This window comes from Anastrepha obliqua, chromosome 3 (assembly GCF_027943255.1).
Source record: "Anastrepha obliqua isolate idAnaObli1 chromosome 3, idAnaObli1_1.0, whole genome shotgun sequence".
Taxonomy (NCBI): Eukaryota; Metazoa; Arthropoda; class Insecta; order Diptera; family Tephritidae; genus Anastrepha; species Anastrepha obliqua.
The window spans coordinates 65,269,057-65,283,755 of record NC_072894.1 but is presented as its reverse complement, the minus strand read 5'-3'; the positions used below and the strand labels follow the sequence as shown (position 1 = coordinate 65,283,755).

The window sequence follows — 14,699 nt, the reverse complement described above, 5'->3', positions numbered from 1 at the left end:
AATATCTTTTAAAGGTTTGTCAATGGATTGCTTTGCGAAAAGTTCTGCATTTGAAGTGGTGCTTGATTTAAAAAATCTTACAATATCTTAAACTTTTTTTAAAACTAAGAAAACTTTTTGTATTTTTAAACAATCTTGCACAACTAAGTTAACTGATTGTGCAGCACTTGGCAGATGCCGCTTTTTCAGAAGATGACAAGCCTTAAGCATTAAAGGTGCATTAGCTGTGACAATACAAATGACTTTTTCGCTCAAACCCCCTATCTACGAATATTTCAAACAGTGATGCCTCAATATTTTCAGCAGAATGGTTTGTTTGGTCAAGCCGGACTTTGGTTGACAAGATTTTGCATTTTACACTAAATTCGCTGTCAATAAAATGACAAATAGCAGACATATAGAACTCCATAGCCTGCGAGCTCCATAAATCGAAACTAACTGCAACGTATTCCACTGATTTAAGTTTATTTTTTAATTCTAATTTTGTGTTTCATCGATTAAATGTTTCATTCGATGAAATGCTTTTAAAAGTTGTTTTAGATGGAAGATGATATCAAGGATCTAAAACATCAATTAAACGAGTGAAACCTGTATCATTCACTATACTGAATGGTTGCAGCCGTTTGCTCACTCGTAATAGAACCTGCTGCGGCTTGCCTTTTTTCTTTTGAAGGCATACAAACTAAGCACCCCTGCAAGTAATCTCATTAATTCCTAGTATTTCCACTCGATTTGAAAGTATTCTTGCAGAATGAACAAATTTCTATGGATTTATTTTCCTAAGCCTTTGTAAAGTAATTCCAAACAGTGGATATTTTATTTTGTTTTTTGTTTGGTGGAGAATCACATTTTAATCTTACGAAGGAAAAAAACGCGCTCAATTGTTGCAGTCTACTCAAGTTAATCTGTCTTCGCACATATATACCCGTTATCTTTCCAAATTAAGTGTTTAAATCAACCTCTTTAGGCTGTGTTCATACGGGCCAACTTTTTATTGATGTCTGATAGTTATTTACATAGGTGGTTCCGATAGTATCGATAGTCCTAAGTCATAGAAAGTATTTTTTAAAACAACAAGCCATTGATATATCGATAGCATCATCGATATTTTTCCACCTCTATTAGGAAGTGCCAATCAGTTTTAACGCTTAATCTATATATGTTGCATACATGCTTATATATACAAGTACATACGCAGGCACATATAAATATATATATTTTTATTATCTAGAAGATCTGTGTGGCGTGAAACGTATTGAAACTATATATTAGGATGGGTAAAAAAAAATGGCCAAAAAATGAGACACCTGTTTAATAATTTTTTGTATTTTACTATATAACAAAAATGCACTTTTCCGTAAATTTGGTATTAAATGCTTGCAGATCGATATTATTTCATCTCTTCTCTTAGTTTCTCACCAAAATAAGATGAAACAACAAGATAAATATTCTTGTTTCTTCAATTTTTTTATTTTGGGAGTTTTCACGTCCGATTTATTTTTTTTTAATGAGTAGTAGAGTATCTTTTTTTGATTTTTCTAACCATCCTACTATATAAGTATGCATTGCACGCACACATGACTATTAAGCTTTTATTCATCCATTATATACATCGATATGCAGAAACGAAACATTATACGAGCCAAGCTTTGAGTATTTTTTAAACATTTTAGTAGAGGAAAGAAGACTCAAAAGTGTAATTAACGCAATAAAGGAGTGGTGTGAGTTTATATTAAGTGCAAGCGTGGCATATTTGAATAGTGTAAAACAGTACTAATTAATAAAAAAACGAATAACCCAACAAAAAACAATTTCAAATTAATAGTTCCAATGCAACAACTAAGAAGTTCAAACAGCCAAATTAAGAATAAATTTGCCATGTAAAAGTGTTCCGTTTGCGAGTATGTAGTGAAGGGACGAAAATTTTATATATATTTTTTTTAGTGTCATTAAAGTAAACTTGCATTTGCAATATTTTATATATATTGCTCACAATTAACCAAAGAAATAAATAAGTTTTAATGGAACTTCCTTTATTACTGTTAATATTAAATGAAGAAAATTATGTGACACTCAAATGCAATCCATACGAATTTAATTACTAAAACATGGTATAAACTAAAATGCGTACAGTATTGTGCAAGACATAGGTAACTTTTTCTCCTAAGCTGGCAACTTTTTCTAAAATATAAGATACTCATAGTGATAAGATACTTATAAATGTCAGCGCAACACATTTGAGTAATTTCTTCCCCTATTCTTGCATATAAATAAAGTTCAGTACTTTTGAAATGGTTAAAGCGAGAGTCACTATAGAATACAACCTTAGTCTTAATTATAATATGTAGTATCTTACACTACCTGTTGTATTTATACAAACACATTTTTTCTATAGATGTAATATTTCTATTACATAAAAATCTAATATTTTTTCAAAATAACAAGAGATAAGAGAGAGTAGAAGAGACAAAATAAAAAAATGTATGTGTATGGCTGACGTGGAAGTTTACATCTGAACTTGACTTTAGAAGTAAGCAAAGTTTTAGCCCTTTTTGCACATTCCTAAAAGGGTTTATCTTGTAACATCGACAGAGTTGTCAAAGTCAAGATAGTCGCCAGAATCGCATCTAGTTATTTGCCTATATACAATATAATAGGCCTCTTCTTTTCACCAAGCTTTAGCAAGTCGCTAATAGATGAACATATCTTGGCAACGCGGGAATAGAACGGTCTTAAATTACATGTGTGTGAACGATCAGCATATGACCACCATGGGAATCATTGAGGACCTAATGGGCATGTCGTGCTTGGAGGAGGCGGATAGCACTGAGCACTTTCTCTGTGACTGTCCTGCCTTTGCTAAAGCACGGCTATGAGTTTTGGGTTCCGATGTCGTGAGAATGAGTAATATTCGTTCTCTAAAACTGGAGGATATTTACAGATTTGCCAAAGAATCTGGAAAATTCTCACAGGACTAACTATCTCTATCTCTGTCTCTATTCTTTCCTATCTCTTTCTCTGATACTTTTCTCCTTCCCTCCTTGCCTATCTACCCTCTTTCCAGAATTTTAAATACGATGGGCTTTTTAGCCTGAGTGTTTTAGGAGCCACCAAATCTCCTGCTGCTCCTTGGCTCGCCCTTTTCAAATTTCAATTTCGCGACAGTGCTTAAACCAGTCTAACGAGGTATGACCATACTCGCTAGCGGCGAAGCTTGCTCGATAACTTTGTTATTGCTTTCGCATGCAAATTTTTCGTTAAGTTAATCGAGCTTAAAGATAGTGAGCGGGAAAATTACGCGAAAGGAACTCGATTATATTAAATCTCAGTGCATGAATACATAACGGACAATATGCGGTTAGGATACTCACCACCAACGAGAGGCACGACTTTTTTAGTTTTAGAAGTTTGTTCGATCCGTACATGAACAGAAGCATATCTCTCAAAAGTTCTTAAAAATTCTCAACTGTTTCTACAATAAAATTACTAGGATTTGATCGATTTTCCATGGATTTAATGTTGATGAAGGGTAAATCAGTAAGGTAACAGTAGTAGAGTAAGAACATTATATTTTGTTGGTGCCTGAATTCCCCAGAAAGCAATAAAGTAAAGCATAAGCAAAATTTAGCAATTTAGAAAACGCATAAAATTAAGAAAGTCAAATCAGCTGCTTCAGTACTGCTATGCACCTTATTGGTGTGCCTATTTTGATTCTATGACGACTGAGGTGGTAAGCGATGAATAGTCGAGACATTAATGTGGGCAGAATTCCTACATAAATATTATGTGTGTATCAATACGGATAATAGCAAAAAATATCACCCGAAAAAATATTGTAGTTTTTCTAAAGTTCTAAAAGTTTTTCAAAATGAATAATAAACTCGACTATTAACGATATTTCCATGATTTTCTATCAAAATAGAAGTACTATTTTATTTGGTCTAAAACTCTAGCTTTGCTAACCTTAAAAATAGTAAAAAGTTGTATGCGCTATGCACAATACTGGGCGCAGTGAGTTTATTAATTATTTACCTAGACATTAATTAATAAATTATTTCGTGTGTTTTTCATAGAAGACTGAATTGCATACCAAATTTTAGGTAACTACACAAATTTCTTTAAGTAGTTAGTAACAACAATTTTCTTATTACTACAATTAAAAGGAAAATATAAGTACTTAATTTTATTTAAATAAAGCATTGTGATATAAATCAGCACATACTTAAATATTACTTTTATATCCTTATAAGCATTCTATGATTACGTGAGTTAAGTTTCACAATATATAATATTACGCACATATGTACGGGTATATGTATGTGTAAATGCGTGTATCGTCACATCAGTGTAATCAGTAATTTCGCATTTATTAGTTAAAAAATAATTTTAAGCACGTAAAAATGCCACATATGTTTTTCAAAGAGTACACAACTAAACCAAATATATACATACATACATACATATATAGCACCTATACATATATTTAACCATACCCTTTTTTATAAAACTGGCGCCAAAGGTGTGAAATATAAATACGGATACATGTTTAATATGAAATAATTACAATCAATAAAATTGTGTTAAATAAAATAAAAGTAGTAAACATTTTTTATCAACTTTTTGGATTATTTTTTTAAATATATTTTTGTCATACATAGGTCGTGAAGGGGTACTAAATGTTAATAATATGTAATTTCATCTACTGTATGAATCCATCTATTGGAGGAGCATCTTACGCAAACTGGGTAATATTTTACTCATATTTATTTATATTTTATTCATATTTTGAGCGGTCAACTTTACGTAAGGTTGAGATGTTACAAAGAAATGCGTTCTATAGAGCTGACCCTAAAGCTGTCAGAAAAATAAAATTGTTAATTAATTTACACCTTTCAAGTAAGGAAAGGATATATGTATGTATGTTCCTTCTTGCAGGTAGGTAGGTAGGTGAAATGGTTGAAGTGATAGACTGGCTCTCCTCAAGTAGCATTAAAGCGCCGTTTTGGTACCATTATGAGACCTCCAATAGACAGATATCATCAGCCAGCCAGAGCTGTTGATATAATGGATTGATGGGATTTAGGTTGGCGCACTGCCCCAGGCTGTCGAAGAAAGGAGCACCCAGTGACCTTAATCGTCTAGTTGTCCAACCCAGACATTTAGAGAGAAAGTGCTCAACAGTCTCCTTCTCTGAAAGGTCTCCATAGCTTCTGCAATAGGGGTTAAATGGTAACCTCCATTGCATTTTGCATGCCTGCAGGATCGCAAAGACTTCTGCTTGAAAACACTAGCAGTATTCGGCAGTTTAAAGGAGATAGATAAATTTGGGCTGATTTAGAGAAAACCCCTGCTCCGACTCCCGATTCCATATTGGAACCATCTGTGAAGCCAGAGGTGCAAGCTTCGGTGCAGACTTTCCCCTTGATCCATATTTTTTCATGTACCGTGGGTATATTTCAAATACATACTTGTACATGTATACTTTCACCAAATATTCTAGCCCAACTACCGTTTGCCCAAAAACCGTTTTCCACGCATGACCTTTTTAACAATTCGAGCCATCAGATTTCCTAACAGACCCCAGTTTTGCAGTTGGGTCCCTTTTCAGGATCCTAACTAATTTCGCCGTGTCACTCAGAGATTCAATACCGCTGCAGAATTCCCTAAATGAGGCTCTTTTCGATTCCCGAATAAGTCTCTTGTAGTTCTTCTGAACATCAGGGTATCGCTCCCAGTCCTCTGCAAGGTTAGTCTTGAGGGCCCGGTTTAGAAGTTTTCTCGACTCACGCCTCAACATCTGGAGCTCTCGATTCCACCGAAGAACGGGAGTCCGGCTAGGGAGAGGTCGAATTGGACAGGCTGACTCAAAACATTCGGTTAGAGCAGCGTTGAGTTTCTCAACAGCCGCCTCAATGGCCTGTTCTTTTCGAAGTCTTGGTGGCGTAACGTCAAGGTCCCGCAACGCCTCCCTAAACGTCTGTTTTTCTTGGGTTTCTAGAGGGAAATGGCATTTGTGCCTCCTTGCCACACTGAAAATCAATGTACCTGTGGTCCGAGCACGAATCTTCGGCAAGGACTCTCCAGTTCTTGATTGACCACCCAAGTTTTGAGTTTGATAGGGTTAGATCAATCACCTCCTGCCTTCTAGCCGTTACAAACGTTGGCTGTGAGCCCTTGTTATGTATATCTAGGCAGGAGGACGCGATAAATTCGAATAAATTCGATTATCGGTTACATCATTATCTAGTTTGGTTTATAACAATTTTATGAGGGATCTGTAGAGATGATGAGAAAATCTTCGAAGATTGCTACTGGGACGCCCTGATTAGGCTCCCCAAGATCTAAATATGTACTTAGGCTATTTTGGCTGGCTTCAGAAGCCATAACAACCTGTATCCATCTATAGGTTGTAAGATTCTCCTATTCCAGCACAGCCACCCAGTAGAACCTCAAAACTGCTCCTTGTTTAGATAAACAATATCGAGACTACCCTGCCTTTCAAGTAATTTGCACTTGTAATTACCTGGAATATCGGATTAAGGGGTTATATACCTTGTGTTTTTCAAAAAAATCAAAATAAATTTTATTTCTTTATCGTAAAGTACAATCCCTTGAGAACATTTTCCAAAAATTTCATAGAGATCTGAGCAATAGATCGAAAGTTACAGCGTTTTAAATTGTGCGTCGTCACGTCCTCAGCGTACGGCCTCATGCGGCGCTTGAAACTTTAAACGCGATTATCTCAAAAACGTGTTTTTCCAAAAATGCTTTTGCGGTGGACGCGATTGCAAAAAAAGTATTCAACCGATTTTTATAATTTTTTTTTTAAATTGTTCGTAATTGATGTCGCCTCTTAGTGAACGATCAACTTTTTATGTATAAATTTTTATTTTGCAGATATGAATTTTTTAATGCCAATTTTAGGACTGTAGAAGTGGAGTTTTTTAAAAACATGTTCCTATTTTCACAAAAATCAAAATATTTAATATATTGATCGTTCACTAAGAAGATATAACCCTATACTAATGAAATCTTTTCGATTTTTTGATTTCAGTTGACTTGGTGGACTTGAATCGCGTCCACCGCAAGCCTCTTCCAAAAAAAGGGTCTTGGGGGAAAACGCCATAACTCCGCCATTTTTAAATATTTTTACACAAACAAAGCCTTTTTTTTTCTCTAAACATTATAATATCCAATAATAAAAACTTTTATACAATAAAATTATTGCTACATATCTTTAAAAAAAACCCAACTTTCGCTAATTTCACCGGACCACAAGGTATATAACCTCTTAAGTCTCAAGCCGCTTAACTAACCGCACATGGGGTTTTTTTTTTGTAAGGAGACTGAAACTAAAATGTCAGAAACATTATTAAATGTGCCGTCACACAATTGGTATGTGGGGAAATTTTATTGACATAATTTCATAGTTTCATAACAGGTTCCACACCTGTGGACGTATGGAGACTTTACTTCATCGATAGTATCCACTCCTCCCACTATGTTTAAAAGCGGTTGTGGAGGAAATGAAACATCGGGGAATGCCCTATACTTACAAACTATTGCTTTGTCATCTGTTTGATGCTCTGGTGGGTGTTTGTCTCAAGCTACTAGCAAACGTGATTATTAAGCTTAAAAAACAAAAGAAATATATCATATCGAAATTAAGACATAGCTGAATTAAGTACTAACGTATCAAAGAAATACATATGTTGAGAAGAACTTCAGTAAAAGTAATTTACAAAATTAAATTAAATATTATTATACTTATTACTTAATTAATACTTATTATATTGTAATATTTATTATTTAAATATAATAATAATATTGAATACTAAAAACTGCTGCGAAATTTGCTGCATTAGCCGCACTAGTAACCGCCAGGCTACTTAACCTTATCAAAGGAAGTTTTACTGGTGAAAGGTCATTTGACTGTTCCCTTCATTACGGCTGCGTTTGACTGAAAAAATTAACATTGGTCGAGAATTAAGCGCTTTGTACTCTGTCCAGAGTGAACCATTTCCCTGGTTAAAGAAGAATCGGCTCGAAGGTGCGGATTGGTCCATTTTGCCTGAGATAAATGGATACTTTTTGCAATTTCTGATTCGGAAATTCTTGACTTTTGCTCAAATATCCTTCCTAGTCTGGTCTAGAAAGGTTAATTTTGACATCCTACAAGTAATTTTTTAGGGTCGTTGCTCCTTTAGTAAGAGCAAGGACTAAAAAGATCAATTTGCTGAATACTCTCACTATGATGACGATTGTGATGAGACGTTCTTACAAGAATGTGAACACTGTGATTTGACAGAGAGTTAGACCTCTAAATACAGGGTGGGCTATACAGCGTTTTTTTGAACCACCTATTTTTTTGAGAATGGTAACACAAATGACATGTCAAATGTGTTTATAATTTATTTAATGGTTTGACATCTGCGAAATGGGACGCTATACGCTTGAACAAAATTGGGAAATATTGAAAACCTATTTCCAAATTGGTGAGTCTTCTTCATCTTCCGCGGTTACAGTAAATGGCGAGCGTTACCGTGACATGCTCAACGAGTTTTTGTTTCCAAAAATTGAAGAGGATGATATGGACGACATTTGGTTTCAACAGGACGGTGCAACTTGTCACATTGCCAAAGTTACACTCGAACTTTTGGCTACCGTTTTTGAAAACCAAATAATCCGCCGAAATTCCGATATCAATTGGCCGCCTCGGAGCTGTGATTTAAGCCCGTTAGACTATTTTTTGTGGGGAACCGTTAAGGACAAATGCTATGCGAACCATCCAGAGACGATTGATGCTTTAAAACAAAAAATCGAAGTTGCCATTCATGAAATTGGAGCCCAAACAATCTAAAATGTGCTTAAAAATTGGGTTGATCGTGGCAATGACTGTACGTTGTCCACGCATCACTACGAATCGACAACACCAAATGACGTAAACATTTTTATACATTCATATTTTCACCCAATGAAGGTTATAGGCATGTTTTTATGATGGAACTCCCTTCCCACAGCCCCCAGGCCGCGCCACCACTCTCTTTTGCCACTAATAATCGAATAATTGCTTAAATTTAATCGAAAACATCTTAGTTTTTACTATTTCCCACTATTTATAGCACACTCTAGGCTTCATAATCCGCATAAGCTGTTCAACTATGACCCAAATGCAAAGTTCAAAAACGGTTTGATATAGAAAATTAATAAAAATAATTTAGCTTGATATTTTTCTGATTGGTTGTTTTGATTTTATTCAACGAGACATAGCAACGGTCCGGGTATTGATTGAAATTATTTTGTAGGAAATTATTGTTTGTAATTTTTTTATATATGTAAATACATATCGTAATATCCCTCAAAACTACTCCTACGCGAGCGGGGCTGCGGGTTAAAGCTAGTCTAAACATAAATTATAGTTTTAAACGTTTACGCCTTTTAATAAGCATTAGGAAAGTAATATCTTGTTCGTAACTCTGTCACAATTTTTACTGCACAAGTCCCAATGCGAATGTATTTGTACAAGTATTTAGGGCCAACTTTTCAGTACTAGTTGAACTGTGTTGATATTTGGTTTTTTTAATTTATTTTAATAGGAAAGCATAGTTAAATTAGCACTGAGAACTGGCCCTTAATATAACTTTATACATATCAAATTGTTACATTTTACCGCTGAATCAGTTATCGTTAAGCGCTGAAATGGCAAACACAAAAACCATACATTAATTTCAACTGAATTATAACAGACGAAAGCGCTCATATTTAAGGGTCGTTCCCATACAGCTTTAGATTGCAATTGGGTTCGCTTCAGCTTAATTTCAACAGGGTGGGGGCGAACACATATGTACATTTATATGAAGCTGTTCGCATGGACAATGCTGATGCTAATGCAATGCAGATGATTGTGTAACTCTCCACTTTTAATATTTCATTATGTTATTAGTTTTATTCATTTTGTTTAATACAACGTCGATGTTATGCACATAGTTGGCCCCTAAAGCGTTAAATAATTAATAAAGATATTTTCTTTAAGTAGAGCAATGAGATTGAGTATTTTTATGTAAATATATCCTTGGTTGTGATAAACATCTCATTGAATCGCCACAAGTGCTGCCAGGGCATTAAGGAACCGCAATTTTCGGAACCGGTTGAACCGGATGAACGCCATATAACAAGAAAAATAAATAGAACAGTTCGCAGGGCCTTGAAACGTACCGGGTATAGCTCGCGAATGGCTCCAAGGAAACCACTCATCAGCAAAGTTAATAAAAATAAGAGGATAGAGTTCGTAAAACAATATAAAAATAAGCCACTTGATTTCTGGGGCAACGTTATTTTTAGCGACGAGAGTAAGTTCAACATTTTTCAATCGGATGGAAGGATTCGAGTCTGGAGAAAACCCGATACCGAATTCGAAAAAAGAAATACATTGAGTATGTACAGTGAAACATTGTGGAGTAGGTGTGGGGATACGTGTCAACGGCAGGCGTGGGTAGTATTGTATTTATTGAGGCTATTACGGATAAATGTGACTAAAAAATTAGTTAACTGTATGCCAAATATACTTCATGAATGACTTAAACAGGCAAAAAGAAATGCCTACTAAATATTAAAATTTCATTAAACTTAATATTTTATTTGGTAAAATCTGAAAAAGAGGGAACCTCAATTTTGCTCTTAAACGCACTATCGTTTCTAGATTTTTGCATACGGAGATCCGTCAAATAAAGTTTGGTAAAATCTAGTAAAATCTGATAAGTTCGGATTCATATGGTATAAAAGGCATATATTCACTTATTTTAAAAACAATTTCAATTCAAAATCTGTAAAATAATTTCATTTGGTTCACCCTGCCGTTATTGTAAATCAGTGAGTTGCGGTTATGTGAGTACATATTTTATTTTCCAAAATGCTTAAGGCTCGTCTTTACGCAATTTTGGTGTCGCCTTGGCATTCGCTGCGCTTTGACAGCTGAATACTTGTTTTTTTATGGAGACGCTCACATAGCCAGAGTCAATTAAATAGATAGATAATATTTTCGTTTCATTTTAATTATGTCGTTGAGCTATGTTAATGCAATTAAGCCACTGAAAAAAATATAAAATCTTATTGAGGAGGAGGAGCATGTAAAGCTGATTCTTTCGGACTACCCGTTCGTAGAGTTATGGAAACAACCGTCTAAAGGCAAATTTGATGAAAGATATCTCATGAGAAAGTGGAGGTGATTTTTAAATTTTAATAGATTCTTGCTTTGGTAATATTATTTTATTATTTATTATTATTATTATTATATCTTTTCTTCCACTATGTCTCTTCGTTGACTTCTAAGCAAATTTGACAAAGTAGCTGTCGCATCCTGAATTTGACAGTTCGTAGGAAAGCGATCACAAGTATACGATATCTTTACTTGATATCAAATACTTTTGCGGGGAATGGCGCAGTTAAGGCGTTAGCATTGACTTGCTTTACTGGCTCTGCTTTAATTTGAAAGCGTTTATGACCAATTGTAGCTAACGAAGTGACGCATTAAAATGTAGTGAGGAAAACTGAAAAAGCGCTGTCAAATATAACTTTGCGTTATTTGACAATTTAAAGAGAGAGATTTGAAGAGCGTGAGACAATGCTGCCATTTACCAAGTAGTGTATGAATTTTACATTTCTATTCTGTTTTGACAGTTGTTGAAGCAAAACCAACAAAGCAAGCGTGTATTGAGCTACCACCTTTATTTGCTCTCCTATTCGAAGAGACATCACTTAACTTATTACAACAAATACATAAAGGATGAAAATAACAATGTAACACTGTGAGCACATTCGCTAAGAATCACCCACACAAAGTACTTGGAAATCACCCTAATCCAAAGCATTGAGGCAATAGACTCTGCATGCCTTTGCGAGCAACTGAGAATATTGTACTCACAGCGCATGCACGCAATTGTAGGTCGTTGTGGCGTGTGCGTGTAAAAAATCAATAAACCACCCTTCGTTAAAAATGTAAATCCGAAAAAGTTCAATATCGAAACAATACGTAGACGTAAGTGAGCACAATTTTAAATAGGAAAAAATCGTAAAATTATTGCTAGTAAACTAGTTTTAAATTAATGAAAACTAAATAATCGTGTAGTGTAAACGTGTAGTCATTGAAAACGATAGAAATTTCATTCAAAATAATGATGAAAAGTTGATAAATTGTTGAGCAAAAAAATTTTTACTCCAAGTAGCTAGTCAGTAAAATAGTGAGCTACCCAAAAAGCGAACACCGAACGAAAGAACACCGCAGAACCGGCGAATCCGCACATACGAACATATGTCAGGAGTTGGACGGCAGCAGTACAAGCAAAGGCAGAGACAGAAAAGGCACACATTTCGCGTCCGAGTTCGAGGACGAGTCCGACTGCCAGGCGCAGCATCTAGATACTGGACAGAGGAACGCGTGTACAGTGGCTGCAGGCGCAAGGGGAGCCTTAGTAAATCGACCAACTGTAAGCGCTATTCAACATTGCTAATGGAGCTACAACTGCCGCGAATGCAGTTTTTGTGTTGATTTTCTTTAAGGCCGTGGAGGGTTTCCAGTTTTCAGTAAAATCCCGCAAACTCGCATATTTATGTACGTATGTGTGTATAATATGTACGTTTATCAGCCGGAAGCAAGTAAATGCTGAATTTTATTAAATGACGCAGAGTGTGGTCCCATTAATGGAATAGAGCCAACAACAGGCCAGACTAACAGCATTTTTCATTAGCAAAAGCTAAAACGAGTGGGTGTTAAGTATCATTAACTACACATATATAAACGTACCAGGGTACATATGAGACCAGTGACCAATGCGAAAAACGCCTAAAAACACACTGCAGATTTGTAAAGCGAACATGTGACTGAGTGCCGTACACGGCAAGAAATTACTTCAAACAAAGAAGGGGCAAACAAGCGCGGCAAAGTACTAATACATATGTACGTATGTACATATGAAATAGCGAAGTCACGTTGAATCAAAGCAAGCAAACCTTTAAAGGAGCACTAAAACGAGCGAAAAGGACGAAAGAAGCACAGAAGTGCAGAAAACGAATTCGATTCAAAAGAGAAAAATAAGAAAGCAGTAGCGGCAACAAAAGCCAACAAAGAAAAGCTAGTTAATAGTAAAGTCAGAGTGAGCTCGCGCGGATAGTTGTTGTGGATGTTGGAGTAGTGGAATAGTGGGAGTAGCAGCAAATGTTTTTGCGCTAGCAACACACAGTGCGGCGGACAACAACGGCGGCGACGACGTGGACAATGGCAAAAAGCAAAAGCACGAGAAAACAATGAGCTGCGGTTTCACAAAAAGGTACAAACGAGTGTTGCACTGCTTCCGTATTTATTGTGCTACGCGCAGGACTTGCAGGCGCTAGTAGTGAAATGACGACTGTGGGTTAGGTTAATAGTCGAATTGTGTGGCTGTGGTCAAAGAAGCGCCAAAAACGATGCATCATTATTTTATTTATTAGTGTTTTGAAATGATTAAATTAGATCAAAAGTGAAACTTTTAAATGCATGTAATCAAAGTGCCACGAAGTATGTGCAAATTATTTGTATTTCCTTTTTACTAGCAATGTTCATTGCAATTTTTCGGGTTAACCATGCATTGTATGTGTTTGGGTGTTCTTGTTTGTGTTGTGTTTGAAGATTCGTTGAATGAAGTTTTGTGTATAGTCTGTGAAAAATTGCTCCCATTACAAAAGCACATTTCCACTACGATGGGTCCACGAGCCCGAATCGTAAACGCAGTCAATGTTCTACTTATACTGTAGTAGATTGTCCACTACAATCTATGTTGATGCAAAATGTAGATGCGGGAATGAAAATTCGCATACTTGTAGTTGTAGTGTACACTAGGAGAGTTGTGTGCGTAGCAAAGGAGGCCCTTGAGTGGCATGGCATATGTAAATTTTGGCTGTCAAATCTTGCCAACAGTTTTTAAAAATGCAAATCGAATTAAACTAGGTCGATAATGGTAAGTAATGTATGGATATTTACATGTATATGTACCTATATATATGTATGTGCATATATAAAATGCCGTAATAGTGAATGAAGGTAAAAGTTTGAATGTGTATATATGTGTATGAAATCTGCATGTGAATATAAAATGACTAAGCAAATAAAGATTAAAAAAAACTTAAATGAAGAAAATATAAAAAAAACTGATTATCGAGCAAATATATGCAAGGAAATACAGTGTGGCAATAAAAAGAAGTAAACAGATAAAATTTAATAAAATAATGAAGATTTCATGGAAAATATCTGGAATATAAAACGTATTCTAATTTATTGGAAATATTAATGAAAAAATAATTTAACTTAAAAGAGTACTGAAAAAATGTACGCGAACGATAAACTATAAAAACGCAAATATTTAATATTGAAAATTTGTAAAAACCAACTACTTTATAATTTCAATACCAAAAAAAAAAAACAAAAATAAAAAATATTAAAAAGAATATATATATAATATAAATTAAAAGAAAATAAGCGAGAATTATAAAATAAACCTGATTAAAAGACATGAATTAATAATGAGACAAATATTTACCAACATTTTCTTAAACTAAAATATAATTAACCTATTAAAGCCCCACAAACAGTATTTATTTTGAAACTAAAAAAATAAAATAAATAAATAACGCTGTGCAACACTAAAAAGGTAAGCGCAATGAGAGTAAAT

General features: G+C 34.9%; 1 protein-coding gene across 1 annotated transcript in view; it reads left to right on the top strand.

Annotated features, from left to right (window-relative positions):
- The first annotated feature begins 12,406 nt into the window (after window positions 1-12,406).
- The window catches only part of LOC129242859 (protein SCAI-like), a 52,659-nt gene continuing 50,366 nt past the window's right edge, over window positions 12,407-14,699 (top strand). The window contains exon 1 of the mRNA XM_054879744.1: window positions 12,407-13,322. The gene's annotated coding sequence lies outside the window, so the exon portion shown is untranslated. The remainder of the gene's footprint in view (window positions 13,323-14,699) is intronic.